This window comes from Hyperoodon ampullatus, assembly GCF_949752795.1.
Source record: "Hyperoodon ampullatus genome assembly, chromosome: 5".
NCBI classification, from domain to species: Eukaryota; Metazoa; Chordata; class Mammalia; order Artiodactyla; family Ziphiidae; genus Hyperoodon; species Hyperoodon ampullatus.
In genome coordinates, this window is record NC_136918.1 from 32,853,824 (window position 1) to 32,871,801 (window position 17,978).

At 42.1% G+C, this 17,978-nt stretch overlaps 1 protein-coding gene across 11 annotated transcripts in view; it reads left to right on the forward strand.

Annotated features, from left to right (window-relative positions):
- Positions 1 to 17,978, forward strand: part of KALRN (kalirin RhoGEF kinase) — a gene marked incomplete at both ends in the record, with an annotated part of 640,695 nt that overhangs the window by 314,766 nt on the left and 307,951 nt on the right. The window lies entirely within an intron of this gene.

Genomic DNA, 17,978 nt, shown 5'->3' on the forward strand with positions numbered 1-17,978 from the left:
GCCTCAACAATGCCAGGTATGGTTTGAAATAGCTCTCGTGGACTTTAGTCCATCACATGCCTAGAATTTGAAAATAACTTCGAGGGAAGGGGGCAGTGAATAAGGCTAAAAAGGGAGCTCCAAATCCATGTGATAGACATGTTTCAGTTTTCTTCTTCTTCAGGAGTCTTGGACTCTGCCTAAAATTATAGACTCTTTAGTGTCTCGGGAATTCACAAGGTCAGTCTCATTTGCTTAAAAAAATATAGCTAAAGAAGAGAGGGTTATTTGGATGCAAAACTTGGGTCTGACCCAACTGCTGTAGCTGTCACTCTGGTAAAAGTTTTACAAATTTATAAGGTTAGAAAGGTTGAGGTTTGAGGTTCACTCCAAGTAATTACATCCCATCATGGCTTCAGGTGGTCAGATGATTTGGTACCAGATAACATTGATAGATTCTCTCTATCAAAGAGAATAATTTTGATAATTTCCTAGATTCTCTCTTTCCTTACCCTATGCCTCATATGAAGGCCACTTCAGTAATTAAAGCCATAATCTTACCATCAATAAAATGAGAGTTACAGAGTCTTCCTCCCTTTTTCCTTGTGGGAGGCAACAAGATCCAGTAAGAAGAAGGATACAGGGATTGGAACACCTGGGTAGGAGGCCCAGAGCCACTCCATCTGTATGTACAAGTCACCTAACCTCACCAAACTTCCTTTCTACATCTACAAAGTGGGAATAATGTTTATTCCATCATAGTTGAAGTAAGCATTAAATGAGATAATGTACTAAAAAGCACTATAAGTCTAGAGCACAGAGCAGATGTAAATTATCATTATTATTCCAGGGATATAGAGACAGTGGATGAGATCATGTCTGGAACATGCTTAGAAAAGAGGAGCTAAAGATATAGAAAAGATTGATGCTGTTGCCCCATACCGGGTGTTTCCCAAGAGAGAGAATGTGCTGACCAGTCTTGGAGTTTAACTGAACTCTTCAGAATTCTGACACTGTTTGAGGGCCAGATTCCCATGCATAGTAGGATTAGCCGGGAAACTTTCCACATTCTAAAGCTAAAGCTAGTGATTTAATGAGCCTTGTTCAGATGTTTATGTAAGTGTAGAACAGTGAGACTTTGGGGTCAGAGGTGGATTTTGGAAATGGAAATGGAAACAGCATGATGCTTTGTACATAGAGCACTCTGACCACTTATCTTACATGCCCTTCTGCCCAGAGAGAACAGGGAAGCCCTGCCCACAGCTCATACCCAGCCTTTCCAGAGAGCCCTGGGGGCCTACAGTGACTCTTCCAGCTACTTTCTTTGGGGTTCTGTGAAGGTATCCATGCCCTGCCAGACCCCGCCTCCTGGCCAGCTTGCTTCCGCTTACTATGTCTCCATTCACATAACCCCATTGCTTAATTTCCCCTTTGTCGTGTTGAGGGTGGGTTTGTGCTGAATAACTCATGATTCTTGCCGAGGTTTTCATGACTATGAGGATAATGGGTGTAATCTGTGGTCATGGAAGACACTTCTTGGCCTGTAAAAGGTAGGAACGTTCAAGCGCTCCAGATAACGAGGTGAATGATGGGATGTGAGCCTGAACCTCATGACCCTTCCCTGTCTCATGGTCCAACCGCCAGCTATTTGGATTCTGCCCGTTCTCTTGGGGCCCACTTGTGGGGAGTCTTTGATCTCCCAAAGCATCTCTGCTCCAAGGAAATGCTCCAGTGGTTGAGTCTCTTCACTCCATCACCTAAAGAAAGGAAACAGGAAGCAGATGTTGTTCCCACTTTGAAAATGGGGACCTTGAGGTCTCAGAGGGCCCTGGGTCTTGGCGGACAGTCTGTGGTAAACAGTCCTTGGTTGGATATATGGTGTCTCTCCCATCCTAGAGCAAATCTCTGAATCTGGCCCTGTTTGAGAAGGGTGTGCAGGTGGCCCCATTCTTTGTGTAGCTCTCCTTCCTCTGTCTCTTCTGCCCCCCTCACACCCCTCCCCACCACTGTTCTGTACCACATGACCACTGTCTGGGGCTTATCCCACAGTGAGGGCTAGAGCTGAGCTCTCTGACTCCTGCACTGTGCTTCTCTCAGCAGAGGTGGGCTGTTCTTCCTGAAGAGCCAAGAGCCACTTTTGCTTTACATCCCCAGCAAACTTTCCATCACCAACCCCGACTTGAAGGAGGAAACCCCAGGACTGTGCCTCTCTTAGTTCCTCGCCAAGACCCCTCACATCTTCCCAACTTCCCAGTCTGGATCTTTGCCCAAGCCATTCCCTTGCCTGGCAGATTCTTCCTCTTTGCCTTCACATTTTAGACTTTTTAAAGTTGGCTGAAAAATGTGCCTCCTTCTGAAAACTTCTCCAGGCCTGTCCATCTTACCCGATCACTCATTACCCAGTGTGCCCTCAGCATCACATCACCACTTTGTACTACTGTCACACCTCATTTCTTTCTCGTCCTTGGAGAATGAACTGTTCTACATAATTTAATTTCAGAAAAAAAACAAGACTTTACCCTAAGCACTTCATGCTGAAACTTTTCAGATTTCATCCTTATTTTTGGTAAACTTTTTGAAATACAGTTTAAACTTTCCGTGCCTTATAGCCTTATATACAGACCATTCTGAACACAATTCACCTTTTTTTTTTTTTTTGATGCCTCAGGATGCATGGCAATGTTCACTAATTTCAGTGAACATGAGTAGAGAGACCTCCAAGGCCATTGCAGAGGCCTAGGCTTTCCTTTTCCATTACAGAGGGTCCCTCCCAACACTGCAGCCCTTCTAGGACTGACTTGCTTTGAGGGAGGCCCGATCAGAGAATATAGCCCCTAGAGCAGTATGTGTCACTTCCTGTGGGCCCCGGAGCAGCCCTGTGGCTAAAAGCCATATTTCTCTTGGATGATGATGATTATCTTAATGGTATACCCGGGGAAGGTGAGATATAAGTGACCTAGACCTTCTAAAGCCACGGAAACCCCAGTCCCAGAGTGTACCAGCAAGATGGGAAGACAGAGGATGATTCTTCTACAAGTAGATCTCTCCTGTTATTCCTTTGATCTTTGCATCACTCAATCTTTATTTTGCTGATTTTTATTTAAAGGGCCCTAAGCATTTCAATCACATCAGCTTGTCGGTTTCATACAGATAAGTACCAAAAGACTGGCCCCTGCCTGTCACTCTTTGCTGCTGTCAGCTCTACGCTGTGGGCATGAGGGCTTTGATATTTATATGACGGTGATAAAGAAGGCTTTCAACCAAACCCTATAGCCCCATTCCAGATAGAGGCTCTTGGGAGTGTTGTCTGAGAGTCTGCCTCACTTTTAAGTATTTTCAAATTTGACATGTCTCTTATTTTTGACTGCTGAGGGAGACAACTCAGGGTCCCGGGTAGTTGATGTTGCATTGTGCCCAGGGGAAATAATTTTCAGGATTTCATAGGTAATTATTTTTAAGTGGATCTTTTTTGCATATATATGTCATATCAAAATCATGTTTCTTCAGAGCTATGATGAGCAGTGTCATAAAGTCCAAACTGAGAAAGGTGAAATCTCTGACTGGGGCTACAGAGAGATTTTGCATTTTTTTATGATTGAATGTTTCGCAGTGGTTGGTCAAGCATGAGTGTCTTCAGGTTCCCAGAACTAGGAAATGCATCTGTCTCTAAGATAAATACATTTGTAATGAAAGTTGTTTGTATTTCTGGATGTACTCAGTTGACAGAAATATATTAGATCCTTACGTTTTCCTTTAAAATTTCTTTTATTTGGTAGTTTTCAAATTTTGAAAGTGATTCCTATTTTTTGTAATAACAAGTGAAACATTGCAAAGATATGTGTAAATAAAAATGCTAATTATCCTTCCACTCCCACTTCCCAATCCCTCCCTCCCAAGTCAATCCCAGTTAGCTTGTACATTTTTCTTCTTACACATACAAAAAGGAGCAAACATATAAAATTTAAATATAAAGTTTTGTTTATTTTTTGGCATAATTTCTAAAGAATGCCCTGCATATAATTTTTATACTTTGAATGATTTTTCCTTTTTTTTGACTATAAAATTAATACATGTTCACCATAGAACATTTGGAAACAAAGAAATAGTGGAAAAGAAAAATCATCCCTAATATAACTTAAAGATAATTATATATAAACTATTAATATTTTTTGGCAGATTTCCATTCAGCACAGCAGAATGCAAAGAACGTTTTGCTTGGAGTCAAATAAATGTGAATTCCACATTGGCATCCACCATTTACTAGCTATGTGAGCTTACTCAAGTTCTTTCACCTTTCCAAGCCTCAGTTTTCTTATCTGTAACATGATACAATAGCATAGTCTACCACTGTAATAATGTTTGTAAGTGGATCCAAAATAGGCAGCCATCAATATCAGTAATAGTTTTTTCCGATAGATAGATAGATAGATAGATAGGAGTCAGAACCATACTGTGATTTATCCTGACTTGTTCATTTAATCTCACATCAGGAATAATTCCTCAAATCACTAAATAGTCTTCAAAACATAATTGTAACGACTGCCTCATGTGGTCGTACCACAGTGTAGTAAAGCCTCCCCCTATTATTGAGCATTTTGGTCTTAAGGAACATTACCATTCATTCAAAGCCTGTAGCCATTTTAGGGCAAAAGACTAGATTCCTCTCACCTTAGAATTTCAGCCCAGGCTGTGAGCCCAGTCCTTACATGAGTGGTTTCAACCTTAGGTAGTGGCTGCAATTATAAAAAACATCTGCTGGGGGAGCTTTTAAGAACATACGCTGCCAGATACTCTCCTCGCCCACACCCATAGCCTCCCATTCTGATTTGAGTGATCTGGGGTAGGGCCTGAGCAGTGCTTTTCTTCCCCAGATGCCTTTACCTACCCTAATCCAGTCCTCTGAGAACGACAGGATTAGATGATTTCTTAAGGCTTCTGCCATATGAATGATAATCAGAAAAGCACTGTAAGCTGAGGAGGTTGTACAGTCTCCCTCACTGGGGCTTCCTCTATGGTTTTATGATCTAAAACAGTGTTTCTCAACTGGAAGGCATTTTTGCCCTCCAGGGGACATCTGTCAACGTCTGGGGACATTTTTGGTTATGACATCTGGGGAAGGGATTGCTATTGGCATCCTGTGGGTAGAGGCCAAGGATTCTGCTAAACATCCTGCAGTACACAGAATAGCCCCTGTATTCATTTCCTAGGGCTACTGTAACAAAGTACTGCAAACTGGGTGGCTTAAAACAACTGAAGTGTATGTCTCACAGACCTGGAGGCTAGAAGTCTGAGATCAAGGTGTTGGTAGGTTTAGTTCCTTCTGTGAGGGAGAATCTGTTCCCAGCCTCTCTCTCTGGACTTCTGGTGTTTGCTGGCAATCTTTGGCATTCCTTTGTATCATTCCAGTCTTGGCCTTCATGTCACACGGCGCCCTGTCTATGTCTGTATGTTTATGCGCCCATCTTTTTATAAGGGCACGAGTCATAGTGGATTAAAGCCCACCCAATTCCAGTCTGACCTCATCTTAACTAATTCCACCTACATCAACACTATTTCTAAAAACGGTCGCATTCTCAGGTACTTAAGGCTGCAACATATCTTTTTGGATGGACAGAACTCAACCCATAACAGCCCCCCAACATAGAATTATCCAGCCCAAAATGTTAGTAGTGCTACTATTAAGAAACCTTGTTCCATAGAATCTGTGGATGAAACCCAGGGAGGTTGGCTAAGGTAAGTACAGGGCAGATAGGAGGGGTTGGGGTCTGCGAAGTCGAAAGTGAGCAGGAACACCATCCATAAAGAGAGTCAGAGGCGGAAGGCTCACTGTAGATCTATGTAGGACCCTCAGGGCTGTATGTGACTACAAGAGGGTAAGAGGGCTCGAGGAGCACTGTGCTTACCAGTGTGAGAGCAGAAGTGTGGGCCAGCCCCTCTGCTTGTTCTCCCCATCACGTGATCCCCATTTCCCTGGGTCAGGCATACCTTTCCCTCTCCATCCTTTTCAGGGTGGAACAGAAGAGAAAAATAAATCCACAAGCCCCAAGGTTTTCAGCAGTATTTTTAAGCCTACTGTCTTCTCTCTCTAAAGCCCTGCCTTCTCCCTCTCATGCCCACTGCCTCCCACTGCCAGCCAAACATAGGATATGGAAAACAGGAAAACCAGCAACACTGCAAAGTTACTCTTCTGAGAGAGAACATCACTTTGGGTACATCCCCCCACCCCCAAATCTCTTGAATTGCCAAATCCTGCAACAGGTGGCCCTACTCATCTCTGTTCCATGGGGATGCTGTCTCACCAACTACTGTTTCTTTGGCTTTAAGAATTCCACATGAGAATGAACTTCTATAGGGCTGGGTGACTGGGCAATCCACAAATCCGTATCTGAACACTTTGGTCTGCCTTCTTCACTTCTAAAATATTTTTGTCCTCATTCTTCTGTTGTGGTTACGTGTTCCCCTTCATTTTTTTGCCAATTTGAGCTGAGTGAGGGGAAGGAGGGAAGAGGAAGAGTGGCCAGGGTGGAGACTGTATTATTAATTTCCAAGAGTGGGTTGTTTCCCAGCAGCAATATGGATGCCAGCTGGCTGCATCTGGGACTTGCTCAGTGGGAAGAGGATTAAATGCTTCCCTCTGCAGTCTTCAGAGCTTTGTGTCTGCACAGCACTCTCCTGGTTTTGATCTCCTAATTGCTCAGCTCCCTAGGACTCTTTCCTTAGCCCCAGCCTGTAACTCTGGGCCAACCTCTGGCCTCTAGGCCCCTTCCTATAAGCACCATCTTCTTTATGTTCAGTCTAAGCGTCAGGCCTGGCCCAGCCTCTGCCTTCAACTCTCCATGCCCTGGAGGCATAGGTGGGGAGGGTCAAGGAGAAAGTCCTTCCTTGCTTTGTGTCTCAGTCCCCTAGGGATGGCCACATTTTCTGGAATCTGGCTGGTCCTTTCTTACAAGCTGGACCTGGTATTTTCTGTCAAATCACATTTTGTAACTTGTATTGGCAACCTCTAGGATTGACCCTGCCTTTTGGTCCAGAAACAAAGTGTTACTTTTTATTATTATAATATGCTAATAGTTAATTCTCATTATCTCTTTTGCTGTCTTACCTGAGAGTACTTAGATCTTCAGCTTCCAGCCTGCAGCTGAGAGAAAATACACTGAAGTTCCTTTAAAGCATAGCATGTAAATGAAGAGGGTTAGTGAGGATTAGAAGGAAAGAGAAAATCAGTAAAGGAGAACACCCTAGCAAAGAACAACTGCTATTCTTTTCTTGGAATTCCTCAGCCTAGGTACATTCTTTTTTTTTTTTTTTTTTTTTGCGGTACGCGGACCTCTCACTGTTGTGGCCTCTCCCGTCGCGGAGCACAGGCTCCAGACGCGCAGGCTCAGCGGCCATGGCTCACAGACCCAGCCACTCCGCGGCATGTGGGATCTTCCCAGACGGGGGCACGAACCCGTGTCCCTTGCATCGGCAGGCGGACTCTCAACCACTGCGCCACCAGGGAAGCCCCTAGGTACATTCTTAAACAAATAAAAGTTAGACTGTAGGAAATAAAACTTTACTTAAAAAATGTGGAGTTCTGAAAAATACACCATTTATTGTTAATAGGAAAAGGTGTTGAAGCATTTTAGAAACAGAGAGGAAAATGCTTTCCAGAAAGTAGAGATGTGTGTGAGAATGAAACAGGGTGGTGATTGTATATGTAAATGTGATAAAGCCAGCATTTAGGTTCCCAGAGATAATCTCAGCTCCCAGACTCTTTGTGTTGGGAGGTATTGGCATCTACAGTAGTTATATTTGGTTTCAGTCCCAGTTAGTAGATTTGTAGCAGATTTGTACAGACAGTCTCCAATTTAAGGAGCATCTGATTAGGACTAGTCATTAGTTACTCCTTGTTTGGACATACAGCTTGTCCTAATGGAGGCAACTATTGTTTGTTCCCTTATTCAGGGCACCTAGGAAGACATCCTTCCAGCAGATATAATATGGTGGGTTAACCCATCACTGATACCAAGTAGTTTCCTCCTTTCCATCTTATTGCTTCCCACCAAAGAGCATTGTCAGAGTCCATCCCTTCTTCCCCTGCAAGAGCCAGCAGATGATGGAGAAATATGTGCCTGATGCTCCAGAATGAAAACTGAAAAGCATTTTCCTATATCACCCTAGTTATAAATTTTGGCTGATTGTACATGATGTGCTATATCAGTACTGTATTTTAAATATGCTATGTGCTCAACTGAATTTCTTTACTTTGTCCTGAGACTCTAACTCCCTTTTACATGGAAAACACACTCCCACTGCTAAGTAAGTCTTACAAAGGAACTTTTGGATCACTACTTATTCTTAAATTCAGGACTAGCTGCATTAGGAGATAAGGTAAACGTCCATTTCCAAGGCTTACTGCTGACAAGACGCTGGGCTGCAGAGTTTTGGGGTTGAGTGCCTATTGAGAGCAGTGCACTGTGCTGGCAGGTATATTGATGAGTAGCTGAGATAGAAAAGACGAGTAAGACAGGACTCTCTCCTCCAAGGAGAATTCAGTTCTCTCTGGAAGTCAACGTGTACACACTGGAAGTTTGTTGCAAACAAGAATAGCAGTTTCAGATGAACAATTACAGTGTCATAATTTGAAAATCAAAGGCATAAAAGTGAGTAAAGTAACAGAGAAGCAGAGGAGATGGAGATTTTACATTGAGTCTTAGAGAGATACATGGTTCAGTGAAAAAAGAGCCTGGATGTTACAGTCAGAAACACAGCTTGCCATTTTCTAGCTCTGTAACATTCTCCAAACAAGTTACTTTACCTCTCTGAGCCTCATTTGTTTTCTCATTTGTAAAATGAAATCAATAATGCCTATCTTATGATTGGTTTCAAAGCTTAGAGGTAATGTATATAAAGAGCCTAACACAATGCCTAGCATACTGTACATACTTGGTAAATGGATACTGCCTTCTTTGACCCTTGGATTATTTAGAAGTGTGTTATTTAGTTTCCCACTCTTTGGAGTTTCCAGAGATATTTCTATTATTGACTTATAATTTAATTACTTTATGATCAGAGAAAATACTTTTATGACTCCTATCCTTTTAAATGTGTTAGACTTGTTTTATGGCCCAGAATATGATTAATCTTGATAAATATTCTGTGAGCACTTGTAAAGAGTGTGCATTCTGCTGTTGTTGGGTGGAGTGTTCTATAAATGTCAATTAGATCAAGTTGGTTGAAACTGTTCAAATCTCCTATATCCTTACTAATTTCTTGCCTACTTTTCTATTAATTATTGAGAGGGGGCATTAAATCTCTGTCTGTAATTGTGGATTTGTCTCTTTCTCCTTGCAAATTTATCAGTTTTTGCTTCACATATTTCGAAGCTTTGTTATTAGGTACATAAATGTTTAGGATTAATGTATCCTCCTGATGAACTGACCCTTTTATAATTATGAAGTCACCTTCTTTTTCCCTGGTAATATTATTTGCTCTGAAACCTACTATGTCTGATATTAATGTAGCCACCCAAGCTTTATTTTGATTAGTGTTATCATACTATATTTTTTTCTACCCTTTTACTTTTAACCTAGTTGTGTCTTTACATTTGAAGTGCATTCCTTATAGACAGTGTATACTTGGGACTTGCCTTTTTATCCAGTCTGAAAATCTCTGCCTTTTGATTGTGGTATTTAGACAATTTATTTAATGTGATTATTGATGTATTTAATGTCATCTTATTTATTTCTATTTGTTTCATCTATTCTTTGTTACATTTTCTCTTTTTCTTCCTCTTTTGGATTAAGTGAGTATTTTTTATGATTCTATTTTATCTCCTTTGCTGGCTAAATAGCTATCACTATTTAGTTACTTTAATGGTTGCTTCAGGGTTTATAGTATTTGTCTTTAATATATCATAGTTTACTTCAAGTAATATTATCCACTTTACATATAGTACAAGAACCTTACAGTTGTATACAGTTTACCCAGTGCAGGTTTGTACTGCTCAGGTCCACTTATACGTAGATATTTTTCAATAGTAAATACTACAGTACTACACAATCCATGGTTGGTTGAATCCTTGGATGCAGGGGAACCTCAGATATGGAGGACGAATTAACCCCCGTGTTGTTCAAGGGTCAGCTGTGTTTCTGTTTCTCTCTTCCTGGCCTTTGTGCCATTGTCATATGTTTTACTTGGGTATGTGCTATAAACTCCACACTACATTGTTACTATTTTTGTTTAACCATTCAATTATCTTTTAAAGAGTTTAAATAGTAAGAAAAAATCTTATATAGTCACCCATATGAGAGCACTTCCAGTGTTCTTCAGTCCTGTGTGTGGATCTATATTTCCGACTGTTACCATTTTCCTACTTTCTGAAGGACTTCTTTTAACATGTCTTGTCATGCAAGTCTACTAGTGAAGAATTCTTTCAGCTTCTGTATGCCTTAAAGTGCCTTTATTTCACCTTTGTTTTTGAAAAATATTTGTGCTGGGCATAGAATTCTAGTTTGACAGGTTTTTTGTTCGGTTGGTGGGGTTTTTTGTTTGTTTTTCACTTTAAAGATGTTGTTCCACTGTTTTCTTGATTGCATTATTTCTGATGAGAAGTCTGTTGTAATCCTTATCTTTGTTCCTTTGTGTACAATGTATCTTTTTTCCCTTGGTCACTTTTAAGAATTCATTTTCTTTTTCCACTTGACTTGATTTCATTTTTATGTGCCTTGACATAGTTTTCCTTGTGTTTCTTGTGTTAAGGGTTTGTTGAGTTTCTTGGATCTGTGGATTTATAGTTTTCATTAAGTTTGGAAACTTTTGGTCATTATTTCTTCAAATATCTTTTCCACTTCCCTCCCCCTCCTTTAGGGATTTCAATTACATGAATATTAGTCTTGCAAAAGTTGTCCCACAGTTCACTGATGCTTTAGGTTTTTTTTAATTCTTTTTTTTCTGAGCATTTTATTTATGTGTTTGTTTATTTATTTGAAGTATGAGTGATTTACAATATTGTGTTAGTTTCAGGTGTACAACATAGTGATTCAGTTCTCAGCATTTTCAGTAGTTTCTATTGCTATGTTCTCAAGTTCAGTAAACTTTTCTTCTGCAACATCTAACCTCCTGTTAACACCATCCAGTATGTTTTTTATCTCTAAAAGTGTAAAGTCTTTTTTTTTTAATGTCTTCTGTTTCTCTGCCTAACTTTTTGAGCATATGAAATAGTTAAAATAATCATTTCTAAGTATCTTTCTATTAATTTTAACATCTATGCCAGTTCTGGGTCAGTTTTGATTGATTTTTGTTTGCCTCGTAAGTTATGCTTTCCTGCTTCTTTGTATGCCTGGTAATTTTTTACTAGATACCAGACATTATGAATTTTACCTGTTGGTTGCTGGATATTTCTGTATTCTTATAAATATTCTTAAACTTTGTTCTGGGACACAGTTAAGTTATTTGAAAAAAGTTTGATCCTTTCAGATCTTTCTTTTAAAATGTGTTAGGGAATGCAAACTGGTACAGCCACTATGGAGGACAGTATGGATGTTCCTTAAAAAATTGAAAATAGAGCTACCATATGATCCATCAATCCCACTCCTGGGCATATATCTGGAGAAAACCATAATTTGAAAAGATACATGCACCCCAGTATTCATTGCAGCACTACTTACAATAGCCAGGACATGGAAACACTCTAAATGTCCATCAACAGAGGAATGGATAAAGAAGATGTGGTACATATATACAATGGAATATTACTCAGCCATAAAAAAGAACAAAATAATGCCATTTGCAGCAACATGGATGGACCAGAGATTCTCATACCGAGTGTAGTAAGTCAGACAGAGAAAGACAAATATCATGATATCACTTATATGTGGAATCTAAACAAAGGCTACACATGAACTTATTTATAAAATAGAAATAGAGTTACAGATGTAAAAAATAAACTTATGGTTACTGAGGGGTAAGGGGGAGGAGGGATAAATTGGACGATTGGGACTGACACATACACATTACTATGTATAGAATAGATAACTAATAAGGACCTACTATATAGCACAGGGAACTCTACTCAATACTCTGTATTGGCCTATATGGGAAAAGAAGCTAAAAAAGAGTGGATATGTGTATATGTATAATGGATTCACTTCACTTTACACCTGAAACTAACACAACATTGTAAATCAATTATACCCCAATAAAATTTTTTTTTAAATGTGTTAGGCAAGACCAGAGAAGTACTCAGTCTAGAGCTAATTATTTACCTTAGCTGAGGCAAGACTCATCTGAATACTCTACCCAATATTCTGTGAATCACAGCGTTTTCCAGTCTAACTGGTAGAAACAGGTACTATCCGTCACCCAGTGAGAGTACTGCATGCTGTTACATCCAATCCTTTCAAGTGGTTCTTTCTCCAGCCTTGGGTAGTCTCCTCACACACAGATGCATCCTCTGTAGATCTGCCCCAGATTGGGTAAGGAAGGAGTGCGAGAGAGATTTATTTGTCAGCTGTAAAGTACTACTCAAATGGCATTACCTTGATCTGCCTGGCATTCTCTGATGTCAAGATCCAGAGATAAGTATATGCCTCCATAATGCCTGTGCTTCTATGTCTGTCTGTCTGTCTCTCTCTTTTATTTTTTTAGTGTTTGTGTCCTTTTGCTGCTTTCCTCTCACTGCTCATTGGTCCCAACAATGCAACCTGGAAAGAAAATCATCAGGAGGGAAGTTCTATCCTGGCCCTCTGATAGTTACGTTCTTCAGTCCATATTGCCTCTTTTGAATTATAAGAGTAACTTTTGGCCTCATCCTTCCTCATCCACAGAGCATAGGGCCAAGATGGCTAACTTCATATTATCAAGGAGGCCAACTCTTAACACCGGAAATGTTTTTACTGACTGCCTGTCCCACACCTTGCCTGAAAAAGCCGACCTCCTGTCCCTCTGCTTCAGCCTAAGAAGTCTGAAACCACAGCTGTATTGCTGGGATGCCCATGTTTTTAGTTATCCTAGAATGCTCTGTTTCAAAAAAGTAATGAGCACAGGCTGCAGAAGGGGGAATGGAAGGTACAGGCATACTTCAGAGATATTGCGGGTTCAGTTCCAGACTGCTGCAATAAAGTAAATATGGCAATAAAACGAGCCACATGAATTTTTTGTTTCCCAGTGCATATAAAAGTTTTGTTTACACTATACTGTAGTCTGTTAAGTGTGCCCAGAGCATTATGTCTAAAAAAACAATGTATATGCCTTAATTTAAAAATGCTTTATTGCTAAAAAATGCTAACCATAATCTGAGCCTTCAGCAAGTCATAGTAGTAACATTAAAGATCACTGATCAAAGATCAACAAAGATAATGATAATGAAAGAATTTAAAATATTGCGAGAATTACCAAAATGTGACACAGAGACATGAGGTGAGCAAATGCTGTTGGAAAAACAGTGCTGATAGACTTGTTCAACGCAGGGTTGACACAAACCTTCAAGTTGTTAAAAAAAAAAAAAAAGCAGTATCTGCAAAGCACAATAAAGTGAAGATGAGATTTTATGCCTTTCTACATAAGGGCTTTTACCTGATGGACACGGGCATGGGGTGGGGGGGGAGGGAAGAACAGGAAGTGCAGCCATCTGTATGGCCCAAATCTCTGACTCAGGTCTCTGGCTACCACGGGCCCTGCTTGAAAGCCCCAGGGGCTGAGGGATTGATATCCCCGCACTCATAACCCATTTTCGCAACATCAATTAGGAAACGTCAGCAAGGGGCCAAACCCAAGACGGGGTAGGAGGCTGGAGAACCAAAGAATACCTAGGAACTGCACTCATAGTGAGGTTGGACTCTGGCCCTGGGGCAGAAACTGTTGTTAATTTGGTCAGAAGGTGAGCGGAAGCCTATGGTGATCCTTGCCCCAATTTGTGTCAATGACAAGCATCAGTGTATTGCTCTGTTAATACTTTAGTTGGTATTCTGTAAGCACGTTCTTGTTTCAAGACTGTGCCAGGAGGTAGGATAAACCAAATGGGATTGAACATTGAACATGAATTCTAGCATGTGAGGTCTTATACCAAGTAGTTGATGAGGGCCAAGGATTGAATATTAGGATTGGTGGGATTAATGTATTCTTTAATTATCCATTCCTTCACTAAAATTTTATAGAGCACTTATTTGGTGCCAGGCACTAAGGGAAAGATGTGAAAGACTTTACCTGCCCCTAAGTGGATGAGAAAGGCAAACATTTGCATTAGAATATGGCAGGTACCAAGGAGGGAGTTGGCACAGGTCACTCTGGAGCCCAGAGGAGTTCATCTAAGCCAACCTTGGGAGAGAAGTGGATCTCAGGGTACACTTCCTGAAAGAAGTGACACCTGGGCTGGGCTGGGTCTTAAAGGGTGAGTAAGAGTTGGTCGTGTAAAAAAAGTAGGGGAAGGACACTCCAGGCAGAAGCACAGGGGAAGATTCAGTGCTGTGAGTTTCCGGAAGTGTAAGCAATTTGTTTCACAGGCTATTTGTTGGGGAGTGATGTGAGTTGAAGCTGAAGGGAAAAAACAAGTGTCAGGTGAAGAAGGGCCTTGCACGGCACCCTGAGTTGTTTTACCCCAAAGTCAGTGGGAAGCCCCTGAACAGTTTTACGTGAAGGAGAGGTGTGACTGGATCTGAATTTAAGAGGCTCTTTCTGGTCGTGATGGGGAGGAGGGCTGGGTAGCAGGTAGAGCAGGGACCCCAGCTTTTAGTGCTGACTCTGTTGCCCTCCCCGCGTCTCTCTTGTCCCTCTCTCTCTATAAAATCTATTATCGAGCTCTCCCCTGCCTTATCCAATGTGATTTCCTGCCACTCTCCAATTTTAGTCAGGTTGCCTCAACTTATCCAGACATGACATGAGCATTCCCATCTCTGAATCTTGTTCGTTCAACAGACATTTAGTAAGTGCCTATTGTGTACCAGCCATGATATCTGGCATGAAGAACCAGAGATGAGTGAGACATGGAACCTACCTTTAAGGGGTACACAGACCAGTACCTGGGGAGATACCCAGGGAAACACATCATTACCACGAGCATGAGAGCAGCTCTGGTATGGGATAAACAGAGCACAAAGAGAGACAGTCCTGTCCATGAGAAACCCTTCCTTCTCTGCTAAATCCTGCCCATCCTCAGGCTTCTGCCTTCATCTGTAGAGAGGCAGGGTAGTGTCTCTAGATACTGTACCCCAGTCGTACTTCTCTTCTACCTACAGCTGTTCAGTGCTTTCCCACTACCTTGGACCAAAACACCTTAGCATGGCGTGCAAGGCCCCTTTTCATCTGATAGGGTGTGCGAGGCCCCTTTTCATCTGATAGGGTAGTTTGGTTTGGAGCTTGGGCTCTGAAGGCAGACAACAAGATTTTAATCCTGTTTCTGTCACTTTTGAGAAATGTGACCTTAGCCAGAAATACTTTTTGCCTCAGTTTCTTTATCTGTAAAATGGGGCTGATGGCTATATCGACTTCCTAGGGTTATTGTGAAGATTAAGCAAGTTAATACATATGGTCCTTGGCATGTGAGAAGTATTCAGTCATTATTGGCTACTATTATTTGGTTTTCACTCATTTTCTTCTTAGCACCTATATCATGCCAAGAAACGTTAATCCCTAATTATTGTGCTGCTTGCCCCGTTTAATGTGTTGTCACATTATTTCTCTCAAGGGTGATTTTATTCTCCTTTGAGGCAATATACATCGTATATGTATCTCTACTCCTGAGACACCTACAGTGTTTGGTGTGTGTTAGGTTGACCAGCCATCCCGATTTTCCCAGGACTGACAGGCTTTCCAGGACACAGGACTTTCAGTGCTAAAACCAGAAAAGTCCTGGGCAAACCAGGACAAGTTGTCCACCTTACATGCAGCGGAAACTTCACTTTTGCTTTCTATTTACCTCTTATTGGTCCCAAACTTAACTTGAAAGCAAGCTTGCTTTGGCTTGGCATAAATTTTTATTTATTGGCTAGAAACTACAAAGTCACAACCTCAGGGTTTTTTTGTGGGGATTTCTTGAGATTCCCTAAAGTTTAAAGTGAAAGATTTGAAAGATCCTTGAAAAAACTCTCTCCCATCAGCTCTGGGTGTATTTACTAGAAATTGCAGGCAACCCACTAAGAGGCTTCCTTAACCTGGCCCACAGCCCCAGAGGTCCCCTCCCACCTATCATTTCCCATCTCTCCCAGCATTTCAAGTGAGGCCGAAGGATTTTTCTTCCTTTTCATCCCCACTCCCAGCCCCGGCCCCATCTCACCTGCTCTGGGGACAGTGTTTACCTCGGGCAGTTGCTTGTCAGATGGCATTCCTTACAGATCCACTAGGGCCTCTCTTGGCATCCCTTGAGGCCATGACAAGTGTTCGCTGCAAGCCTGCTCATCTTCTGCAGTTCCATCAAGAAGCTGGGTCAACAGTCTTTGGGGTCTTCCACCTGGTGTATTAGTGTGCTAGGGCTGCCGTAACAAAGTACCACACACTGAGTGACTTAAACAACAGAAGTGTATCGCCTCACAGTTCTGGAGGCTAGAAGTCCAAGAACAAGGTGTCAGCAGGGTTGTTTTTTTCTGAGGGATATGAGGGAGAATCTGTTCCATGCCTCTCTTACCTTCCAGCGGTTTGCTGGCACTCTTTGGCATCCCTTGGCTTGTAGACACATCCCCTGATCCCCGCCTTCAGCTTCACACGGTGTTCTCCCTGAGTGTGTGTCTGTCTCTTCACGTGGCATTCTTTTTTGAAAGACAGTAGTTATATTGAATTAGGGGTCCACCCTACTTCACTATGACTTGATCTTAACTAATTACATCTACAATAACTGATTCCAAATAAGGCTCCCATTTTGAGGTACTGGGGGTTAGGACTTCACCATGTGAATTTAGACGGGACACAATTCAACCTTTAACACCCAGGTCTTCAGGTGAGTCTAAAGAACTCTATGGAGAGCGGAGGCCACTTCAGATACGGGCAAAGTAAAGCACCATACAGTCATTGCTCCAAAATCCATTCTAGTTCTCCACTCACTTTGCATTCGATCCTGACTGTTTCTGCTGCCGGATTCACACCGTCACCAGTAACCACTTGTTCACCATTCTGTAGGTCATTGTGCCGCTATAGGGATATTAAGAAATATAATGTACACCTGAGTCACCAACTCTAATCCAGGGTCTGTCTGTAGATCTTTTTTAAGGGAAGCCTAGTGAGGAAAGTTGTATCCATGGCATATATGTAATAACTGGAATATAGGTATTGCAGAGGCAGTGACTCCATCCTGATGGACAATAATTACAAGTTGGTTGCCTTTTAAACTGCTCTGGAGAATACATACAGGGGTTGGGGGGAGAGTGTGTGTGAGAGTGAGTGTGTGCATGTGTGAATGTGTGTGTGCATGTGGTAGCTTAAGATAAACAAAATCACCAGACTCATCCCCAACCTTCCTGCAAGCTTTAAGCCTTCGCTGGGCGCACAGGGAATAGCCTGCATCTCCTCACTCTGGCTGTGGCTGCTTCCTTCTGTCGGTTCCCTGAGTTGCTGACCCTTTCCCCTCCAAGGAGATAGCTCCATTCCAAAAGATAAACACCAGTAGTTACAAGGGAGTTGGGGGGAAAGTCGAGCAAGTCTCCCAGTTATTATTTCCCTGGCGTTCTCATATAGAAACCCAGCCGATCTTCGTGGATGAGGTATTTCCAACTCTGGCAGTTACAGCCTGAGATGTGACGGCAGTGATGGATCTCCGTAAGGGTAGGGGGTCAGGGCGTGCGGCCAAGGAATGGGCATTCTAGGGTGTCTCCTCGCTTCTCTCCAGGCACGGCCCACCTGGGAGAAATCCCAGGGACGCAGAAGGCACCTAGCTAGTGCCCACTTGTTCCAAGCTGCTAGGCAGGCTGCTGGCTTGCCGAGAGGCGGTGGGTGAGCTGGGCGCTGAGCTCCCCCGCGCCAAATCAGGGAGCTCTGGGCTCGGCGCCCACGCCCTGCGCTCCAGCTCTGGGCAGCCCGGGGTGGGTGCTGGG